We start from the raw sequence: 22,159 nt of genomic DNA, 5'->3' as shown, positions 1-22,159 counted from the left end.
ATGTCACCTTCTATTTCCCCAGGGGCTGGGTAAGGTTTTACTCTCCTCACCGTGATGTGCCTGACAAACGTCTGGGAGATGAGCAGAGAAAGTGTGAAGAAACTCAATGTGTTTTGCCTCTGGGTTTTTGGTTTGTTGCCCATTGCCATAAGACTATAATGTGCACAACATCCAGACTGAAGAACATAGTTTTTGGTTACACTTTGTGAACTGCTAAACATTTCCTTTATCTTATTGAGTTTCTAATTTTTTTTTAACAACCAATTCTATATGCTTGTGAGGCATCCGTGGTGTGGGTCGTCCAATAACCAAATGGTTCAAGTCCGGCTCTATCCAAGTCATTGTCGTTGTAATAATAATAATAATGCATAAGTTTTATATAGCGCTTTATCATAGACACTCAAAGTCGCTTTACAGAATTACAGTAAGGCATTATTCTTTCACTCCCCACTTAGTGGTGGTAAACCACTATTGTAGCCACAGCTGCCCTGGGGCAGACTGACGGAAGCGAGGCTGCCATAGTGCGCCATCGGCCCCTCCTACCACCACCAACACTCACTCACACACTACATTCATACTAGGCAATGTAGGTGAAGTGCCTTGCCCAAGAACACAATCACAGATACCACTGGGGTGACTGCCACCCCACTGTGGCACCTGGAATTCTCAGTGGTCTCCCATCCAACTACTAACCAGGCCCAGACGTGCTTAGATTCCGAGATCTAACGGGATCGGGCAATGTGTCCTTGGGCAAGGCACTTGACCAACATTGCCTTGTATGAATGAATTTTAATTGTGCATGAATGTTGGTGGTGGTCAGGGGGGCAGTAGGTTCGAAATGGCAGCCACGCTTTGGTCAGTATGCCCCAGGACAGCTATGGCTACAATGTAGCTTACCACCACCAGTATGATTGGCGTGAATGAATAATGGTTTCTGTAACACAATTTGAATTTCCTTGACAAAAGCACTATATAAATTCAAGCCATTATTAAGTGTGGATCAAATAATAAAACTAATTCCTAATGTCTTGTGAAGGTAAAATATGTCATCATTTGCATATATAAGGAATAATTACTGGCAGAGATGCATGTGCTACCATGTCTTCTCTGACTAAATGGCCCACATGTTGTACAGTACCTGTTCTATTCCTCATAAATCAGGACGCATATCCCCCGATACATAAGGATTAACAATCAGTCTAATAGGCTCTCACTCCTGTTTGACCCTGAGAAACGCTGGGAGATGACACCCCCTTTTCCTGCTCCTCTACTTCCTTCACCATGTCCTAAAGTCTCCTTTTGGTACATTTTCTGAATGTATCCTCATCCTCTTTTTCCTGAGCTGCCTATTTTGGCACACAGCCTCTCCTTGTTATTCCCTTTTCTTTTTTTTCTCTCCCTCTTACTTTCTATTCTGCTTTTCACTGGCTCGAGCTCCCGCTCCCCCTTTACAGAGGCCCATGTTTCCTTGCTTGCATTACACACAATTACTTCCATCCATCAATTATCTGCCTACTCCTCCGTTGCTGGCTCGCTTCGCCTTTCTCTACTCTATGACAACAACCCCCCCCATCCAGATTACACATGTTTGTCTGCAAACCCCAAATTGTACCCCCACCCCTTGGGGCAGCTGAGTGTAACCATTCATTCCCCGGCCCCCCTCAACATTCTGCTCCTTTTTCTTTACTCAAAGCTAACCCCCCTTCCATTACACCAGATGTCTCTAAAGTTTGGGTGAGGGTGCGCATGTGTGGACGAGAGAAACAAAGGCACAGGGTCATAGTGATGGGGACACAGATGGGTGGTGTTGGTGCTGGAGGGGGTCGTTTAAATCCCATCATACTCTGCTTTTGTGGGTTAATAGCAGGCAACACAGGATTAACACCTTTTAGCACACAGAAATACACATATTCTCTTTGAATAAAGACAACTCCAAAGAGGCCCAGTTTTCATAAGAAAACGTAAAAAAAGGTAATAATCATGCTCAAGAGGCAAACTGAAAATGCATTAACGATTTAACTTAACCCTGTAACTAGTTTGATTTTTATTTATTATTACCCCAATATTATCCTTTTCAAACAGAACAGATGACAGCAGGGACCTCATATCAAACACAAACAAAAACTCCAAGATAAGCAGACAGACTGTTCTCAAACAGTCCATTTCATCCAAAGTGCCAGTTGCTGAATGCAATAAAAAAGCTGGAAAACATGGGTTAGAAAAAAAAAATATATGAGACAAGGTACAGGAAAAAAAAAAAAAAAAAAAAAGTTTATCAATGTCTTAACCGTCAGACAGCAAGCAGATTCCCATCGACCAAAGCACATCATGAAAATAGGGCGAGTGAACCTGTTTGAATCAATGCCACATAGGAATGAGATCCCTAGCAACCCTCATTCCCCCCACTGACAACAGTGTCTGCAAAACCTCACAAGGGTCAACCTGACAGGGCACAGGGCAGCCCTTCCTGTCAGGTCCAGTTTGCAAAAAAAGAAGGAGACAGACACCCTGAGGAGAACCTCTGTGCATCAATCTAAAGAAAGGCCAGCTGGTAATTACACTTAACAGCCCGATAGCCTGCGTGAGGAGACGCCCAGAGGGAAACAAGACTGGACACGCCCATTTGAAGGCATTCCCAAACCTGGTGTTAATTACTAATCACCAATAAATCTAAAGCCATGCCTTTCCATCCCTGCTACATCTGTCCCTGTCGGAGACATCGCCAATGCCTCACTTGCTGCCAAAAAATACAGACTTGCTAGTATTGTTGAAAAATAACATGTCCATATCATAAATCTAGACTGTGTAGACTTGAAAAAAATAACTTGTTATTAAAAGTTCCCAAGAATGTCATGATGATGACCTGATTTGGTTTAAATTTTAAAATGTCGGTCTCTGTTATAGCTTTCTATTTTAAATAGGAAAAATAGGTCTTATATCATATCACTATCGTCAACCTATTATCGTCTACTGCTTTGGAACGTGAACTCTATCATCCCACTCCTAGTTCTGAAACATCATAACATACAATTATTTACAAAATGTAGTTTAATTCATCTCGATAAAGCATTTTGGCATTATTCTGTGGGCGACCGGTCCTCAGATGGTAGACGGGTCGTCATCTGATCGAGAGGTGGGGGGGTTCAATCCCAGGGCTATACTTGTCTATGTGTCGAAGTGTCCTTAAGCAAGACACTGAACCCTAAGTTGCTCCTGTTGGTCGACGAGCGCCTCGCATGGCAGCTCTGTCCCATTGGTGTGTGTTTGGGACTACCTCTGCCGTTATGAAGCGCTATATAAATCAAGTCCACTTACTATTTGGATATCTACTATGTCAGTTTTTACATCAAATGAAGGGAAATCTGATCATACAAAAATAAAATGGAAATTGTTTTTCTCGCACAGAAAAGAACTGAATTTGGGATACCCAAAATGAAATTCAGGAAAATTCTAATTGGAAAATCGGATGCCCTAGAATAGGATTATGATGAAAGAGAAAATACAGTAGACTGATGTCTGTTAAATACTCTAGGCCCCCTCTTAGGTTTAACAGACTGTGAACAATCTTTGTTAAATTCAGATGGAAAAAGGCAGACAGAGTTGATGGAGGGAGTACCAGGCACCAAGCGAAGGTCTGCAGTTACTCGTCATCTAAAGCAGATTAGTGTCACTTTATCAAAAGGAGCTGAGGCAAATAATTTAGTGTAAAACCTGAACGTTGCAGGAGAACAGCCTAGAGGCTGGGGAGGTGATGCATTTCCAAAAGCTCCACCAGAGTGTCGAGCAAGGATTAGCATGTTTATGTGTGTGAGGACCTTCATCCATGGACAGATAAATTCTTCAAGCTATTTACTTTTTTCATCCAAGGCATACACACAGTGAAATATATATTAAAATATCTAACATTACCCTGATTCAAATCAATACTTAAATGAGAGCAGTTTAATTCCTAATCCAACTCACTCACTATTCATTTTCTCACAGAAAGAAAAATCTCTCTAATTTTTTTTTATACTTTTAAACCACTTTAATATTCCCTTCATTTTCAGATGAAAAATTCAAGAGGGTTTATTCTAAATTATTTACATTTGAAAGCATTTAGTAAAAAAAGCAGACGTTGAGGGAGAGTGGACACGGTTACATGATGTTATTTAATTCAGAAATTAAATTGTTTGGAATTAAAGTCTTCTGCTTTGTGTTTAATTGGAAACAGTAATTCCCGAAATGAGGTTTACATGGAAAACCAGTTTATTCGGCTTTATTCAATTCTGCTTTAGATCTGGGAGTTGGGAAGGGTTATGATTGGAAAGGTGGAGAACGGGATGTGTCACGTCTATCAGGATAAAACACACAACAAATCTTTTCTTTTCAGCTACAACATGCAAGACCACATGAGAACCGTTTTCACTTTTATTTTTATTGTAGTTTTGAAGCAGCAGCTCGACAATAACACACGGTTTCACTTTGTTCTGCAGAGTAGAAGACAGACAAAGCAGCAGAGAAGCAAGACAGAAGTCCGTACTTTGGTCAATCAAAGTCAGCAGATAATGCTACAGCTGTTCTACCACTCAATCCAGCCACCTATTTTGGATTTAAGTTTAATTCAGAATTAAGTTTGCATTAGCAGGGTTCTCATCAAGAATTTTTCAAAGCAATAGGGGGCGTGGTGGGCGAGGGAGCGGTGCGGAACATTTTTACATTTATAACTCTTTTGAGGGCCAAAATTAGTGAAGTAAAGCGAAAGTTGTTTTTTTTTTTTTTTAAATCTTTGTTACTGCCTTACTTTTAGGGGTGTGCCAACTGAGGGACCTCACGATTCGATTTTGATCCAGACTGCTACGATTCGATTAATCAACAATTACGATATTGATTATGACAATTTTTATACATCTTTTCCACACTTTGTGGCTATTTCATACTTTTAAACAATGTACATTTGTCGGTATCCATTCATTAAAGTAACCAAACAAATGTCTAACTATTATCTTTATATCAAATCACCAAATCCAACAGTAATCATATTACAAAATAAATAAATATATTTAAAAAAAACTAATTTATAGCTATTTTAATCTGACCCAACACAAAAGCTAATTCAGTAAAAATAAAAATGTCCAAACAAAACTTAAATGAGAAGCATAAATCCCATAAGAAACTAAACATTTTGCTATGCACAATCAAAGCAACTTTAAAAACATAAAACCTACAATTTCAGTTCAATAACACTTGCGGAATTTGGGTTTTTAAATGGATAAAATGGATGGATAAAAGAACACAATGATTTATCAATGCCAGGGACTGTAAGTGCTGAGACAAATGTGCAGCTACTCATCATTGTTGCTGTCTTCACTTTCAAATTATTGTGTATGAAAAGAGCAGGTCAACAAGCTTCGCTGTGCAGTTACACAGTGGTCCGTATTTCTAGATGGGTCGGGTGGGGAGCCGACATCGCTACCGACCCCTTGTGCCAATTGTCGTGGTCTGGTCCCAATGTTGGGGCACCGAGGACAGTTCGTGCCGGGGGTGAGGGGGCTCCGTCCTCGCCGGGGAGGGAAGAGGGCTCAGAGAGGTAACCGTGTCCACGGCCCCGATAAGCTGCGACTTGGGCGCGGCGGTGCCTTCGCTGCCGGGCTCTTCCAGGCCACTATATGTTTAAACCTCCACACACAGCGGAGTCAGGACTGTCCGTACTGCTTGGAGCTTAAATACATGGACCGTTAATGCAGTTACATAAGCAGAGGATGTACACAGGAAGCATTGAGAGCAGCTAAAGAGCTGCAAGGGTCCTCAGGTAAAGACAGAAGCATCCGAGCCAATCGCCTGTATTAAATAGACGATGCAGCTGATGTATGTGTTTCTTGGTTATGCAAATTAAAAAGAGTTAAAAGAACCCATGCACACCTGGGAGTCCCTTTTGTGTCCATGTGTGCAAAAATTTTTACAACGGTACCGATTAAAAAAAGAAAAAAAACAACTGAAAACTAAACGTAGGGGGCGCCATTGCTCCGTAGGGGAGCAAAATTACAATTTCAGGGACTCATAAGCTCAACAGCGCTGGCGAGAACGCTGATTACGAATTAAGTGTTTACATGGTCAGTTTAAAGAGGAAATAACTTTTCTTTTGAATTAAAAATGAATTAAAGCTCCCATGTAAATGTGGCCAGAGTAGCGAAGACATGGACCAAGGAAAAAAAAAAAACAATTGAGAAGCCAAGATAAAGGGATAGTGAGAGGCAGGAATGAGCAAAGGCCAGAGGATCAAGACCAGTACAGACTGACAGTCAGACAAGATCCAAGGCAGACTTTAACTCAGCAAGAAACAGATCAATCTCGCTGAGTTCACACACGCACACACACACACACACACCCCTCTCATCTTATCTGGGTCCTGCTGCTAATCAAAATCTGTTATGTCTGCTGGCTAACTTGTTTAGGATGGCTGACCTTTACACTCGAGAAGAGAACTTTGGTTGCTGTGGTTCATGTTCATTTCTTCCTTCACCAGGTTCAGATGAGGACTGAACAGTGAATTGATTCCTGAGATAACCAACTGAGTGGTCAATACCTTGTCTGCTTGCCACAGGTCTCATGTTTCTCCGCCTTTTGGTAGGGATGACAATCTAGGTCTACAGGACGAAAAGGACACGAGCATTGACGAGTTTAACCTTGACGACGTGTTCAATTGTCACAGCTGCAACACTCAGCTTTTCGTTTATTTTGGCTTTGCATTACAGTACTGACAGCTGAGAGCTCAAAACACTAGGGCCAGGAGCTCCAACTGATCATCTAATACGTGCCAGGGTTATCGTTTTTCAGCTGCTACAATCAATAAAAAACAAATGTATTTGTAAAGAAACGGTGTTCTTGTTTAACTCTGTACTGCGGGGGTCCTGCAGAGAACAAAATCTATAGCCGTTACAAAATGCATTTCATGCTACATACTAGAGCTGCAAAAGCATGCAACAAATGTTCCATGTAAAGTGATGCAGGCTGTGACATCCTTAGGGGTTGTGTTAAAATTTACCACAGATCAGAACAACAAACCACACACCAGAAGCAGAAAGAGAACCTTGCCATTACATGTTTGAAAGTGGGTTTCCATTTTGATGTTGCTTAATTTGCTTCTTGATATTTTACAGAAGAGAATTAGGGCCAATTTTGATGGAAATCAAGAATAACATTGAAATGTTGAGAATAAAGTTGAAATATAATGTTGAGATTAAAGTAAAAAAAACAAGTAATTTTTGAAAATACACTCAAAATATCATGATAGAAGTCGAAAGGTTTGCTATCAAAGTCAAATCTGCAGAAGCAAACTAGGGCCGATTCACCATAAACGACAACAGTCTCCATCAAAACTGGCCATAATCTGTTTCCATAGCTCCTCAATAGCCAAAGACGGGACTGAATGCTCTACCACTTCCAAATTTGACTGGTTTTTCCTTCTGAACAGATTACGCTTTTGGCAATATCTCTTCAAAGTCCTTAAAGAGATTGCAACGATGTGTTTATGAGCTAAAAAGAAAGAAGCTATTTATTATTAAACCCAACTTTGAAGTATAGTGTAACACATTCATCGATACATGGCATTTTGTAGACAGCCACGATCTGCTGTTTGTTGTCATATGGTGAATTGGCCCTTGCCAGCTTCTGTAGATTTGACTTCATGAGCAGACCTTCAACATTTATCGCAATATTGTATTTTAAGTTCATTTTCGACATTATTCTTGATTTGCCCAAAATTATTCTCTCCATCAAAATTTGCCCTAATAAAAAAAACAGATTATATGGTTCAGTCAAAATTAAAGCTGGTAATATTACATTACTACAGTATAACTTACAAAGTTTTTCGGAGAGCATATTAATATTCATGGGTTATCTACATTTTGTACCTGAGCTTGGTTTTGCTGGAAGTTTCTTCTTGGTTTTCTCTTCCTTGATGATCACACTCATGAAGAGATCTTTTTTTTTTTCTTTAAATACAGGTTTTTAAATTGTCTATCGCTTACTGTTTTTGTACAATCGGTGATTCTCACAGTGTGCACATGGACTGCTGCACTTTGAGGTTGCTTTGATTGACTGCTCCCCGAGGCTGGGTATGTGTCAAGAAAAAAAAGTGAGTGACAATGGCTGCCTAATCTACTAATCAGAAAGGAGAGGAGGGACACTTTATGAGACACACAGCCTCCTGTTTTCACAGCCAGAGTAATTGTACCTCGTGTCGCTGGAGGAGCACTGATTTAGCACTTGGAGCAAATTAAAATGAATAAACACAATTAGCTGCGAGTGCAACAGTGCTGCTGCATTTCCGTCTCTCTCTTCACCACCAGAGTCACTTCAGAGCAGCTGTTATTAACCCTGCTACTGTGTCAAGAGGCATGCGTCTTATTGAAAAGCTACTTGATATTTCCAAAATGTTGCAGAGCCTCCAATTTTCCATGATCACAGAAAACAGAAATATATCACAGAGTGAATTTCCTGAAACAGAAATAGTTACTGTATTTGGCATGGACACCCTTGCCTTCCCTAATATTTTCGGGGAGAATACCACTCATTTTTACTATATTTTCCCCATAAAACGGGTAGTTAAATGTGTAGTAAATTTCAAGATATCCTGCTTAACCTTGCCAAATTTGAGCAGTGTTTCAACTTCTGAAACATTGAAATAAAATTATTTAAAAGACCTAACTAAATTAAACCTATAAAGCACTGATGGCATGATTTTGGGATATTTAGTATTCCGTAATTACATGAAATAAGGAAAAGCTGATAGAATGGAAATAATGCGGAAATGCATTTTAAAACGGAAAATCATTGTTAATGTCAATGCACACACAGGGTGGGGTCATGAAAATCCAAGAAAAGAAATCCAAGATTTTTTTCTATAAGTTCCCCTTAAATTACCATATTATTTTTACTTTGGTGGATTTTTTTCCAGGAGGGGAAAGAAAGGAGCACAAAAAAGCCAAATTTGTGACAGAACTCTTTGCATACTGTGGGAGAACATTCAAACTTCCACTAGAAAGATGCCTTAGGTTGTGTGCAGATACAGCTGAGTTTGTTTCTGTTTCATGCTTTCTTTTTTTTTTTTTTTTAATCATCTGTTTTAACTTTTCACGCTATTTCTTTACGGAAAAAAGTTTTGCAGGAAAAACTGAAAGCCATCAAAACTTTTTCATAACCTGGTTTCAACAATCCCATGGTCAGGCTTCCTCCCATACGTGCTTGTGTAGTTGGGTAACTTATGGTAATCAGTAAAAGCTTTTAATGAGCGAGTTTGTATAAATGAACGTGTTATGTGCTATCATATTTAATCTGTAAACTGAAAAGATGCAATGCAGATTTAACTTACAACATATTCTAGTAAAGCACAAGAGTAAAATATCTAAGATTTTTATTTTATTTTTCTGTAAAAAGGCATGACAGCATCAGTAAGAACTTCCCAGTATATTATTTTAGGACGAAGACTTTTTTAGCACTCAGAAAGTTTATTAAGAATAATGAAACCTAAAAACTACTTTTTTTGTTGTTGTTGTTAAAAACAATGTATTTAGGTACTAAGTAGTGTTTTTGGTTGATTCTTGTCCAATTTATGCCATTTTACACAAAGTTTTTCAATTTAGCCTATTTTTTTGTGAAAATAATAATAATCATAATATTTAGTTTACACATACCGTATATGAAATGTGTTCTCTGCATCCATCCCTGAGGAGCAGTGGCAGCCACGGTGTGGCACCCAGGGAGGAGTTGGGGGTTAAGGGACTTGCTCAACATCCCACAGTGATGTCCGAGTGAGATTCGAACCAGTGACCCTCCGAGCTGTGTAAGAGTGACTGCCTTATATGGGTTGAAAACAAGCTATTACAACCAAATTTAGCTATTGGTTGAGAATGGTTGGTTTTGGTGGCTTCTTACATCACAAACCACCACTGTTGGCCCCGCCCATTCTTTAAAAACGAGTTCTTGTTGACTCTGCAATCTGTGAATAGAGATCTATAGTGAGTAGGTAGCTAGCATAGCATAGTTTGTTCTTTGGAGATTTTATAGTATAGACTGGGCGTGTCTTAACTGCTCCAGGAGTATAATCAGATCTTTTTTTTTTTCATTTCCAGCCTAGCCGCACGTTAGCCAAAACCTCTGGGTTCAGTTACTCTTTAAATTCATAAAGACTGTTGCCATCTTGAATCTATCCAGTTTCCACTGGATCCCGTCCAAAACAAAGTCAACACACCCTACTGTTAAGTTTGGAGGGGGGAAAAATGAAAGCTGCAATTGCAAAATAAATTAAATTTAAAACTAAAGGCAGATTCTACTTCTACACATTGATACATTAGGGAAAACATCTGATCAATGACACAATTCAATTAGCTAAAGGAACTTGTAACATTGTCACTGCCTTTACCTCTCCTTCACTGACACCATTATAAATGTTGATTTATCGGTAATAAATCTGGAGTTAAATTACATTAACCAGCACCTTAGTGGTGCTACTGGGACAGACACACTGGTCACGCTTAGCCTAGTATGCCTGGCAGCTTTTCTCAGATATTTTCACTCCCTTTTGTCTTTCTTGGCCAGTTAGTTATTTGACAGTGATCAGGGGTGATAAATTGTTCAATTAAAGCCACATTAAGGAACCTCAACACACGCAATGTGCTGGATCTTGGTTTACGTGTGTACAATTACTCTGAGGGACAACACGTCTCTTTGCTAGTGACATTCAACATGTGACTCATCAGAAGACAAATGGGTTTGCTTGTATAAAGTAGCAGGTGGATTTAAATTCTGGAATGCAGAATGAATAGGATGGTGGATGATTTCAAGCAACAACAAAAAAAAAAATGTATCCTCTGCAAAGACTAACAATGAAGACATTCAGCTATCTAGATTATGATCTACATCAAAATGAACAGTGAAACTGGATTTTAGCTCATCTTCAGCCTCCGCTAAATTAGCTTCTTCACTTTTTCTGAGTTTATTTTTTTTATTTTTTAGGTGGAGGGAAGTGTGTATTTAGCCTGGGGAAGGTTTAGCCTCAAATGTTCCCCCAAGAAAATTAAGATCCATTGCAATTGAAATTGGACTCACTTGAATTTCTGAAGACTGTATTAACAAGAGAAAGAGAAAGATAAGAAGAAAAAGAAGGAGATAAACAGAGTGAAGCAGGTCTGTAGCCTGGAGCTGTATCCAAACTTTTCAATGTAACCCACCAGACTAAAGTTACTCTTTCAGGCAGATTACCCTCAGTTAAAAGGTCTAAAAAATAAATAAAATACATAAAAAAGACTTAGGACTTTACACGAGCAACACAGGGAAAACTTCAAGCAGCTATTTGCAATTAAAGTGTGCATAAAAAAAGTCATTTTTAAGAGATGGATTTTTGAAGTTTCCAACTGACTTTATCCTGAAGTTTGTGTAAAACCAAATTGTAATCTGATAAATGGAGATAGGGTGTATTTTCTACACTGTAACTATAGTATGTTTAGCACATTATATTAAAGCACGACCAATTAATCAGTTTGGCTGATTAATCTGGACGACTTTAGCTATCACCGATTAATCAACATCGGTCAATGGTCTGGCCGATTATTCTGTCGAGCCTTTTTTGATCTATTCATGTTTACTGCTGATTTGAGCAACTGTATTCTTGAATAGTTATTTTACATTGTTCTCCATATATACAGATTACACCTTTTCTTATTTATCAGTGGCTTTACAGTCCTTATGTTGACAGTGTTATTTTAATTTAGTAGTGCTTTGCTTCTTTGAAGAATTTCTGTTCATGTACAGTACAAAAATTTGATATGAGCTTTTTGCCAATATTCAATATACCGATATTGTCCAACACTAAATTTCTGACTTAGACTGAAAATGATATATACACAGACCCCCTCCCTACCACCATAAATTTATATTAGATTATGCACATCTCCATGGAAATAAAATTATACCTACTCATAATGTGATAACCCACAGGGTGTATTCCACAAATAAACGTCATGTGAGTTGTCTCAAACAAGAGCAGACATCAATGTTTCAATATCGGTGGAAAAACCGATAGTGATTGTCAACTAAAACCACATTTTATGGCTAATATCGGCCGATAATATTGGTGGGCAAATGATATCGGCCAACACTAAAGTACAGTATAGAATAGAATAGAATATACCTTTATTGATCCCCAAAGACGAAATTCATTTGTTACAAAAATAAACAACATAGATAATTAAAGTGCAAAAATAGAAAAACTTTAGTTGACATAAATTAGAAAAAACTGTATAAAGAAAATGTGTCAGTGTGGTGACAGTTTATTGGATTAAACAGTGGAGTTTAACAATATATGTCCTGTGTATAGCACATTCCTATTTCATATATATATATATTAAAAAAATAATAATAATATTGACATTGGCCCTAAAAAACCCAGATTGGTCGGGTTCTACATTTTATATACACCATAACCTACTCTATTATATGCCGCTTTCTTCATGGGCAGATCTAATATCAGATAAATATGATGGAAGTGACATGTTATTGTATACTGTCAGAATCATCACTGTTTTAATAGGTTCATTCTTCGTTTCCTTTGGGATAAGCAATAAAGTAGATAAACATCAATGGAAGCCTGATGCCCCCAATAATGAGGATGGTAATTATTGGGGGATACTAGTGTGGGTTTATTGTTTGAACCCAAGACATTTACTTATATATATACTGTGTATATATACACATATACATATATATATTTAGTTAGGAATACGGATGGGCAATATAAAGAGATTAAAAATATATAGAGTTTTTAACCTTCCTGTAAACAAGCTACCCGACAAAACTCACTCACACGTGCTGTCCCTTACAGCAGAAAAAGTTCAAAGTGGCACATATTGTGCAGCTGTTTGTTAATAAAGGTGCCTGTGTGCCATGTTTAAGGGAGATACTAAAACCAGGAAACATCTGGAAACATTTTGGAGACAAAGTAAATAAATTCTGCCCCGTACTGCATGCACAGGCTATAATATCACCAACTTTATCATTGTACTAGTTGTTAGAGCTACTATCTTTACCAGGGAGCAAATATTTAGTTCTGGTTATTGTTTTACAGAGTTTACTAGGCCTTTATTTACCGGCGAATAGTTCTTACTGCATATTTACAAGTGTATGAATGTTTTATTATTGTGCATAGTTCCTATTATGAACATATATGTAAGCTACATCTGAATGAGGTAACCTTTTAAATAATAATGATAAAAAAAAACAGAAAAAATACAACTGGTTTCCATGTGTTTCCTTTTTTTTTTTTTTTTTTTTTCCATGTGTTTCCAAGCAGTGGCCCAATAAAACTCTGGAAAACAATAACCAGGATTACATATTTGCTCTAACAACTAGTACTTTGATCAACTTGGTGACATAACAGCCTGTGCATGCAGTACGGGCCAGAATTTACTACGTCTCCAAAATGTTTCTGGATGTTTCCGGGTTTTAGTGTCACCCCTTTTTTTTTTTTTTTTTTTTTAAATCGGCAAATTTAACCCAGGATTATTATTTTTTTTTTTTTTTTGGTAAGAGAGAGAGAGAAAAGGGGGGAAAAAAAAATAAATATCGAGATATATATCGTATGTCTCTATTTTGAAGAAAAATATCGAGATATGAGTGTTGATCGCTATCGCCCAGCCCTAGTTAGGAAGCCAAACTTGTATTTAAGTCAAGTTAAAAAAAATAAAATATCCCAAAAAGTTCTTTCCCGTACCCCCAGGGGGACAAAGCACTGGTACCGCCGAGGATGGTTGTCTGTCTGACTGAACATAATACTTTTAAATACACAGATTTTTTTTTTCTTTTCACGATAGTGTTAAAAGTAAATGTAAAATAATAATAAAATAGTTGATTTCAAATCACAAAGAAAGTGAGGAGAGAGTATTTCCCTCCAGAGCTCAATCACACAAGTGAGAGCAGCTGAGCTTATTAACAGACTCCAGTCAAAGATTACAGGGAACCTCAATGATACACCTTCTCACCAGCCGTGCATTTAGCTGCTATTATTAGCATATGCCACCCAGGCACACGCTAAGATAAACAGTTGGAGAAAGAGAGAAAGTTGGCATCACTTACTTGAACTTTATGTGGGCGACCCACGTATAGCCCCCGTGTTGGCTTTACGTGTTTAAATCCGTGCGCTGTGTAAAACAGCAGCGCTCACACGGCTCCGTCGCATCCAAACAGAAACCGCTATATTCCACTTTTCCACGAGCCGCGAGTTTGTAACGAAAAGAGTGAGTTCATAACACTCCTTTCATCCCCCGTGTGTTTGTATTCCTGTCCCCGCAGATGAGTCGCTCCAAAGCTTGAATCTCCTCCGAGAAAAAAGAAGAAAAAAAAAAAAATATATATATATATATATATATAACCCCCCCTATAATAATATAATAATCCGTGCGCGGTGGTGTCGCGCACGGATCACCAAAAGTGTATCTCTTTCTACGAGTCTGGTTATCTTGCCTTCCCAGGTTTGGATTCCTTTCTTCCTAAATCCACCTCATACGGGCTGGGGGTGGGGAGACAGGAGTCAAATACCCCCCAGATCTCCCTCCCTCTTCGGCTGCAGCAGCAGAGGGGGAGCCGACGGAGCCCCGTGCTGCATTCAAGGACACCTCATAAACTTCGAGCTGTCTGGTGCGTTCACTGCACCCCAGGAATTATGTCCCAACCTGTCGCAGACTAGCGCGTCGCTAAAAATCTTGATGACATGTATATTTAAATTTCCCTGCAGTATTATAAGAGGGAGAAAAGGACTGATGCTGCATTGCGTAGGAGGTGGTTTAGCGGCTCCCGTTAAAAGTGTTTTGGAGAGTGAATTTAAATATATTCACCACTTTTATTATTCTTCGACAACGGCAATAATCTCATTGCATCATTGGTAGAGGTGGGAAGATATACAAAGTTTACAAGACAATATTTTTGGAAAGGGGAAAAAAAAAAAAGACGAGAAGCAAAATAATAATAATTGAAAAAAAAAAAAAAGAACTGAAAAATAATGCTAATTCTAACTCTGGATATTTCTTTTCATTTATTTCAAGCGAATGGTGTGGCAAGAACAAAACAAACGTATAGGCTAAACAATAATAATCACATACACTGATGTTTGAAATGGAGTGGGGAGAATAAAACCTTATGAACCCCCAATCGAACAAATAATTAATATAAACAAATATTATATATTATTAAAAAAAAGGCTGCTTCCTATTCAATTTTCTCAAAAAACTATGTAAGAAACTATGTATTATGGTGGCACGTGCAAAACCACTAGGGGTGAGTATTGGCAAGGATGTTGCAATACGATATGCACCATGATATTTACATTTAAAATCAGCACTCAAAAAATTGTGATATATCGTGAAATCAGTTTTTTTTTTTCACACCCCTAAAAACCACACATACATACTGACACATGTTATACAGATAATGACACAGGTAACAATGATTTTCAAATACCAACAATGATAGACGGAATACCACAAAGGTAAGTAACATCTAATCCCACTGTTCACACAGCATGAGTACAATCAAACCTCATTATCTTTGTATTGTGACATTTTGTTTGTAAAGACATGCGAAATGGAGAATGCATTCTTACACTCTGTCTGTACTAGGGCTGGGCAATGTATCGAGATTCAAGATATATCGAGTTTTCTATTTTGGCGATATAGAAAATTACAATATCACCTGGATCGATATATAGTTTATTTTGTATCAAAATACTCGCTTTAGGAGTAGCTGCTTTTGCCACTTCTCAGAACATCATGAAAAGCACAGTTAGATAAATTGCTGAGTGTATCCGAACACAGACCTTCTCCATAACAAGCCACACTACAGAACTCACTCACACGTGCTGTCCTTTAAAGGAGAAAAAGCCAAAAGTGGCACATATTGTATTATGCAGCGGTATATAACCTTTTCATATCAAGTAAATATAAAACTAAATAATAAATAGGAGCAATTTTTCCTTTAAAGTGCTGAAAGTGCCACTCTGCAATTAGAACACAAAAATAGCCACTGACATTTCATGTCAATCTAATATCAAAACGCAATTCATGTCATCCTCATGGCATTCTTCAAAAACGACTTCTATCTCTGCAACTTTTTTTTTTTTTTTTTTTTTTAAACATTAAGCTAGAACAGATTTAAGATAAGAACATGTTATTTTTCAACAATATTAGCAAGTTGACATTTTCTGGCTGTAATTATGATGTTTGGGCATTGACTATGTCTCCTGCAGCTGAAAATAGTAGATACTACTCGTATCATCCACTATAGATGTTAGCATGTTTTAATATTTGATATCTCGTCGCACGATGTATCTTCACATCCTTAATTATTACAGAGGACAATAAACAATAAGAAGCTATTTTCCTGCTCCATTGTATGGGTTAATTAGATATTGGGGGATTTAAAACTGAGTTATGATGAAAAAAAAGAGTTTACAAACATTCATTTTGGACAGTGGCAGATTTTAAAGTATATGGCTGTCTTTGTCCTTTCAGCATATTCCTAATTCTGCCATCAGAACTTTTTTAAGTTTTTCTTATGTCAAAGATATGATGGTGACTTTAGCAGTAAAATAAACTTAATCAATTGGTATTCATTAAAAGCATTTTAGCCCAAACTAAACAAAACTAATACCAATGCACTCTCTTAATCTTCCAAGTTTTTATTAATCAAATATTTGAGTTTATGTATTAGAAATAGAATTCCAAAATATAAACAAAACAAACTTTTCTTTTCGAGTATTAGAATCACCATGGTGATGGACTTCAACGCAGTCGTAATTCAAATTCAAATGACTTTGATTCTCCGCTTGCCTTTGTTTCCTCTCTAAAATCTGTTCCAGCTCTCTCATTATGGAAGATTACACCATGAACAAGTTCATTGCAGGGTGAACACCGAGAAATCATATGCACATTAACTCCTACAAGCACATTATGGAGCCCTAAGCTCCTACATTTGTTAAACTTCACTCCAATGAAATTCATAATTCATGTTTGGCGGAAAGAAAAATGATATCATCTAAAATGTCTGTGCTGTAAGAAAACCTATCACAATTACGCTACCAAGCAATTCACTGCATATATTATCTTTGGATTTTAAAAAAAAAATCTTTGATTTTTAACCAGTTTGGCTATAAATGAGTAGTCAGCATTTTTTTTTAAAATGCTTTACAGCAGACAGAAGCAGATTTTATCATATTGGGGACCACACAAATGTAATTGTCCAATATGAGGGCCACATTTACAACATTGTCCTTTCATTTTTGTGTATTTGCTGTTGTCATTATGTGTGTTTTTCTTTCATTTTTAATATATTTTTTAAGTCTTGTAATGTTTTGTCCTCTTGTTCTTTGGTCTTTTTGTAGATTTCTTTTGTCTTTTTGTCTTGTTTTTATTTTCATTTTCTTATGTGTATTTTTCTAATTGTAAAAAAATAATTTTGTATGTTTTTTTGTTGTCATTTTGTATGTTTTTTTGTTGTCATTTTGTCTCTTTTTGTGATTATTTTTAGCCCCACATTTTGTGCATTTACTTTGAGGGCTGCATAAAACTAGACCCAGGGCCACCAGTTGCCTCATGTCTGCTTTATAGTGATAACGTTACTGTGATTCTGTCCAATCCCTGTAGCTTGTAAGTGAAAAAGCAGTTTCAATTGGCTGGCAGAATTTGAATTTGAATGGCGACAGCTGGTGTCCACTACGTCCAGGGGGAAGGCCAGACTCACTCTGGAGGAACATCAATCATGTCACTCATGCGGTAAAAAGGACTGGCTGTTTGATTGATGTCAGTGAACTTTAATTGTGTGAAAATGTAATCATTTGGATGTGTATGGGAATAAAAATGACCTGTTTGGAATAAGACATTCAGAGAACAAAAATTCAATTTCTATCCCAGGCGTTAAGGCTGTGCAGTTAATCAAAATGTGATTACGATTTTTATTATTACACTCAACTCAAAAAAATAAATAAATAACTATATATCTTTTTTTTAAATCATGCATATGTTTTATTTGCTAAATAAAACACACTTCCACGATTTAGGATATCTACAAAGATTAAAGCTTGGCACACACAAGAAAAAACAATTATAATACTAACTTTGAGTCGTTTAAAGCTGATATTGTTTCTGACCCGCCCCTCAACAGCTCCACTTCCTCCCCCTGCCTCTGAAATCTATCAGAAGCCACGCCTCTACTTTTCTGCACGTGCAGCGCGGAACATAACAAGGTCTCATCAGGTCACATTGATATAGGTCTATGGATCAGGTAAGAGCCAAAATCATATTTACCTGTTTGCTGTTGTGACGCGCGGCCTTGTTTCCGTGCACAGTTTTGTATTCACTTTGATTGAGAGTCTCAAAAACAGGAAGTTGAAGCCTATTGGCTGGGCGCACTCTGCGATCGTTTCCATTTGTATAAGGGTCTATAGGACGAAGGCGGGACTTATATACATAAATGACCACCGGCAGTAGACCTTAATAAAAGATTATTTAGGTATTTTTTCGCATTTCAAAAGAATCATACATAAATATAGATTTCTCAGAATCTCTGGATATCAGCTTTAATGCATGCGCATTATCTTAAAGCTAAAGCTAGCCTAGCCTGCAGGCCAACACGAGGAAAGTTGTTGCTAGTGGTCTTGAAACAAGGCAGGAAAAACGCAGCAAAGTCAAATTCTCTAATATGGGAACACTTTGGGTTTGATGATGAAGACTTAGAACAAAGACTCATTACGTGCAAGAAGTGTTTTTCTTTGTGCAAAAGTGAACATACTTGATTTTAGTGTTTGAATGATTTTATTCATGTTTAAATAATATATTGTACATTGTTTTGTACATAAAATATAGAATTTTTTGGTTGACAATTAATCATTTGAATAATTGTGATTTCAATGAGAATATTTGCATTTCCTGAAGAAAATGCAAGTGAAGATGCAGGTGCTGGCCCGCGTCACACTGCAATAGCTAGCATTAGCATTGGCTAGCATTAGCATTAACTAGCATTAGCATTAGGATTAACATTAGCTAGCATTAGCACTAACCTAATATTAGCCTAGCGATAACATTAGCCTAGCAATAGCATTAGTATAGGATTAGCATTCACTTAGCATTAGTATCAGCCTAGCATTAGCACTAACCTAGCATTAGCATTAACACTAACCAAGCAGTAGCTAAGCAATAACCTAGCAATAGCTTGACATTAGCATTAAGATTAAAACGTATCAGCTGAACATGTTAAGGTTGAATGGTTTGTAATTAGTTTGCAAAGATTTGTGGGTAAAAACTGGAGCAGCTCCTCTAGCTCAACAAGCTGTTCACTCTAAAAACTGGATTGGAGCTGAAAAGTCAATGCAGTTTCACAAAAAAAAATAACGAATAACAATAGTGAGGATCTACAACAATAGTGATTATTATATTTTCTATAATCGAGCAGCCCTACCAGGCGTGTCGTATATGTGGCCTTAAAGTCTAAATCAAGGTTTCTAAAGTATGAGAAGCAAAGTGTGTATGAGAAGTTTATTGTTTAGTTTTTAAAAATGTAAATTTTTAGCCACTTCCACCAGAAGGACATTCATTACTTTGAAGAACAAAGGCTCAAATGAAAGGCTGACCTTGGGTGGTTGGAGTATGAGAAGCAATACAGTATAATTTGTGTGAACTTTATAAGATACACAGGCATTAATGGAAGGGAACAAGTCCTTTTAAAGAGGCCCATCTCGTCTCTGCTGTGTGTTGGCAGACGGCCATCATGAGCAACAAGCAATCCTCCACTGCCCCCTTTCTGCTCTCTGTTTAAAATCCAGCATGGCATGTAGCGCACAATAAAGTGCTTCAAAAGGGTGTGTCTTTGTCTCTGTGCATGGTGGCTTAACTTCTAATCACTTCATTTGTGAGTAAGGGAGAAAAAACCCCTCTTATTCACACTACAGCCCCTTATTTAATCAAGGCAGTAAATCTCAGCAGAAACCCAGAGCTCTTGCCACCGTTTCTCTGGTGGCGTAAGCTTCAACATGGTAAATTTCACTCGGGCAGGCAAATGCGCTCAGTGGCCGATGCTAGTGCTTTGGAGGGATAAAAAGAGCACTTTCTGTCTGAAGCGTGCAATCTATAACAGAATAACGAGACTCCTTTCACGTCACGAGATCTCTTCCACTGCTCCCTCTTTACACTTAGCTTTTTTTGTTTTCCATGTGAGTGTTCATAAATGTCAGGAAAAATCAGAGAGCAGGAGATGTGGCGAGTGCTCCGGGGTGGTGGGTGGGGGGGGGGTGTGGGGGAGCGTTTAATCGCTTGCGTCTCGTTATCGAATCATGTAACAGCATGCAGTAGAGTGAAGATGCTCCAAACAACCAGGGCCTCCTTTTGTCAGTCGTTATGCTTGGAGGTAAACATGATCCTAAACACTACCAGTAGCTGTTTTCAAATGGAAAAAATACGATGAATAGCTTGAATGATGAAAATCGACTTGTCACAAATGCCTTTGGACAATGAAATAAATTGATTTGAACAGTTATCATTCACTCCAAAATCACACAAAAAAGACAACAAAAATAAACAGAATGACTCATAACACACACAAAAAAAACAGATATATACAAAATGACAGCACAAATACACAAAATGATTGCCTGTATTAAAGGCCAGATTGGTCATTATTCTAAATGCTGACATGAATGTTGATAATGTGGCCCTTGGATCACATAATCACTTTTTTGTGGCCCCCGATGTGATAGAAGTCGCCCATGTCTGCTGTACACTGTTGTAACATGATCACATACAGTAGCTGCCTTTGGTGTGTGAATAATAATTATGCATGATGGGCAACAGGAAATTGCATTGAGTTGGACAAACGTAGCCAAAGTCTGCACTCACACAAAAAAACCTGTAACCTTTATGATATGAAGCTCCTTTGCTAATGAAGAACACTGAACCACAGAGGAAATGAACAAATACAGATAATTAAGAAAAGTTAAAGACTAAACGTTTAATTAGTTGTACTCTTTGTCCAAACCAGGATTTAAAACAATGACATTTGTACAATTTTAATCAGAGTCTACACTTTTTTTTTAAATGAACATCCTAATCCCACAAAACTAGGATTATCTACATAAAATCAAGTCAAAGGCTATGTTCGAAATCACATACTAATGGACTACTCATACTAAGTCTGACATAAAAATGAGTATGTAGTGCGTTCACGTAGGGTAGTATGGAAAGATTGAGACATACCTGTATACTATATCAGGACTTTTTTGAGGTATGCACGGTGGGCACTGCCCCATGATGCATTGCGAGCGAAACATAAAAAGCTTCCCTTTTCAAAACAAAAGCATCTCTTCTTGTCTTTCATTAGTTTTTAAAAAATAGGGCTCTTATTGTGAAGTTAACCAGAAGTTTTGTCAGTAGCACAATGGCGGGTCTCTAAAAATCACATAAATGTCTGCATGAAATGTGTTTTCTGCTAGTTTTATGGATCAAATGAGCACATGTTGAAATTCTACTTGGTCACTTTCTGGCTTAAAATGTTTTCAGATGTTTCAAAGGTGGAGAATCAGCTGAGATATTTAGCCTTAGTGTGCTTCAGCTTTATGTCATTGTAGGGAATGGTCATCATCCTATCCCAGGGGTCTGCAACCATTACTCTCAAAGGAGCCATTTGACCTAATCTCACCTGGATTAAAGTCCTTCCAGAGCCAAAAAAAAAAAAAAAAAACTTCTCAATGAAGACAATACGGTGTATAAAATTCTATACAGTTAAAATAATGTTGAATAATTTGATGAGTTAATGGATTTGAAAGGCAACAAAAAATAACTTGAATTTGATAACGCGTGAAAATGTCGGTCAACACATGCTAATTTCTAATTTCTTGAAACATATCAAGCATGCATATTAAGACGGCATGTTGGCAGTTAAATAAATGTGTCCCCACACAATTGAAATCGCCATTTTCTTCCAGAATAATCTTTTTGTTAGTTCAGTTATCTTACCAGGGATTTACATAAAAGTTAAGGTTAACCACACGTGCAGAGAAAGTTGAGGGTCTGTAAATGTTCCAGGAGGTGAAGTAGGAAGGTGGAGTTATTGCACAATGTGATTTTTTTTTTTTACTCATTAATCA

General features: G+C 37.6%; 1 protein-coding gene across 16 annotated transcripts in view; it reads right to left on the bottom strand.

The window, feature by feature from the left end:
* The window catches only part of ptprsa (protein tyrosine phosphatase receptor type Sa), a 283,168-nt gene that overhangs the window by 191,367 nt on the left and 69,642 nt on the right, over window positions 1–22,159 (bottom strand). Inside the window, exon 1 of one of the 16 annotated variants that reach the window (XM_028444080.1) lies at window positions 14,110–14,584. The exons of the other annotated variants lie outside the window; for them this stretch is intronic. The gene's annotated coding sequence lies outside the window, so the exon portion shown is untranslated. Of the gene's footprint in view, window positions 1–14,109; window positions 14,585–22,159 lie in introns of those variants that run through there. 16 annotated transcript variants of the gene reach the window in all.

Source organism: Gouania willdenowi, chromosome 4 (genome assembly GCF_900634775.1).
Source record: "Gouania willdenowi chromosome 4, fGouWil2.1, whole genome shotgun sequence".
Classification (NCBI taxonomy): domain Eukaryota; kingdom Metazoa; phylum Chordata; class Actinopteri; order Blenniiformes; family Gobiesocidae; genus Gouania; species Gouania willdenowi.
Note: the sequence above shows the minus strand (reverse complement) of the source record. Positions and strands in the feature narration are given on the sequence as shown.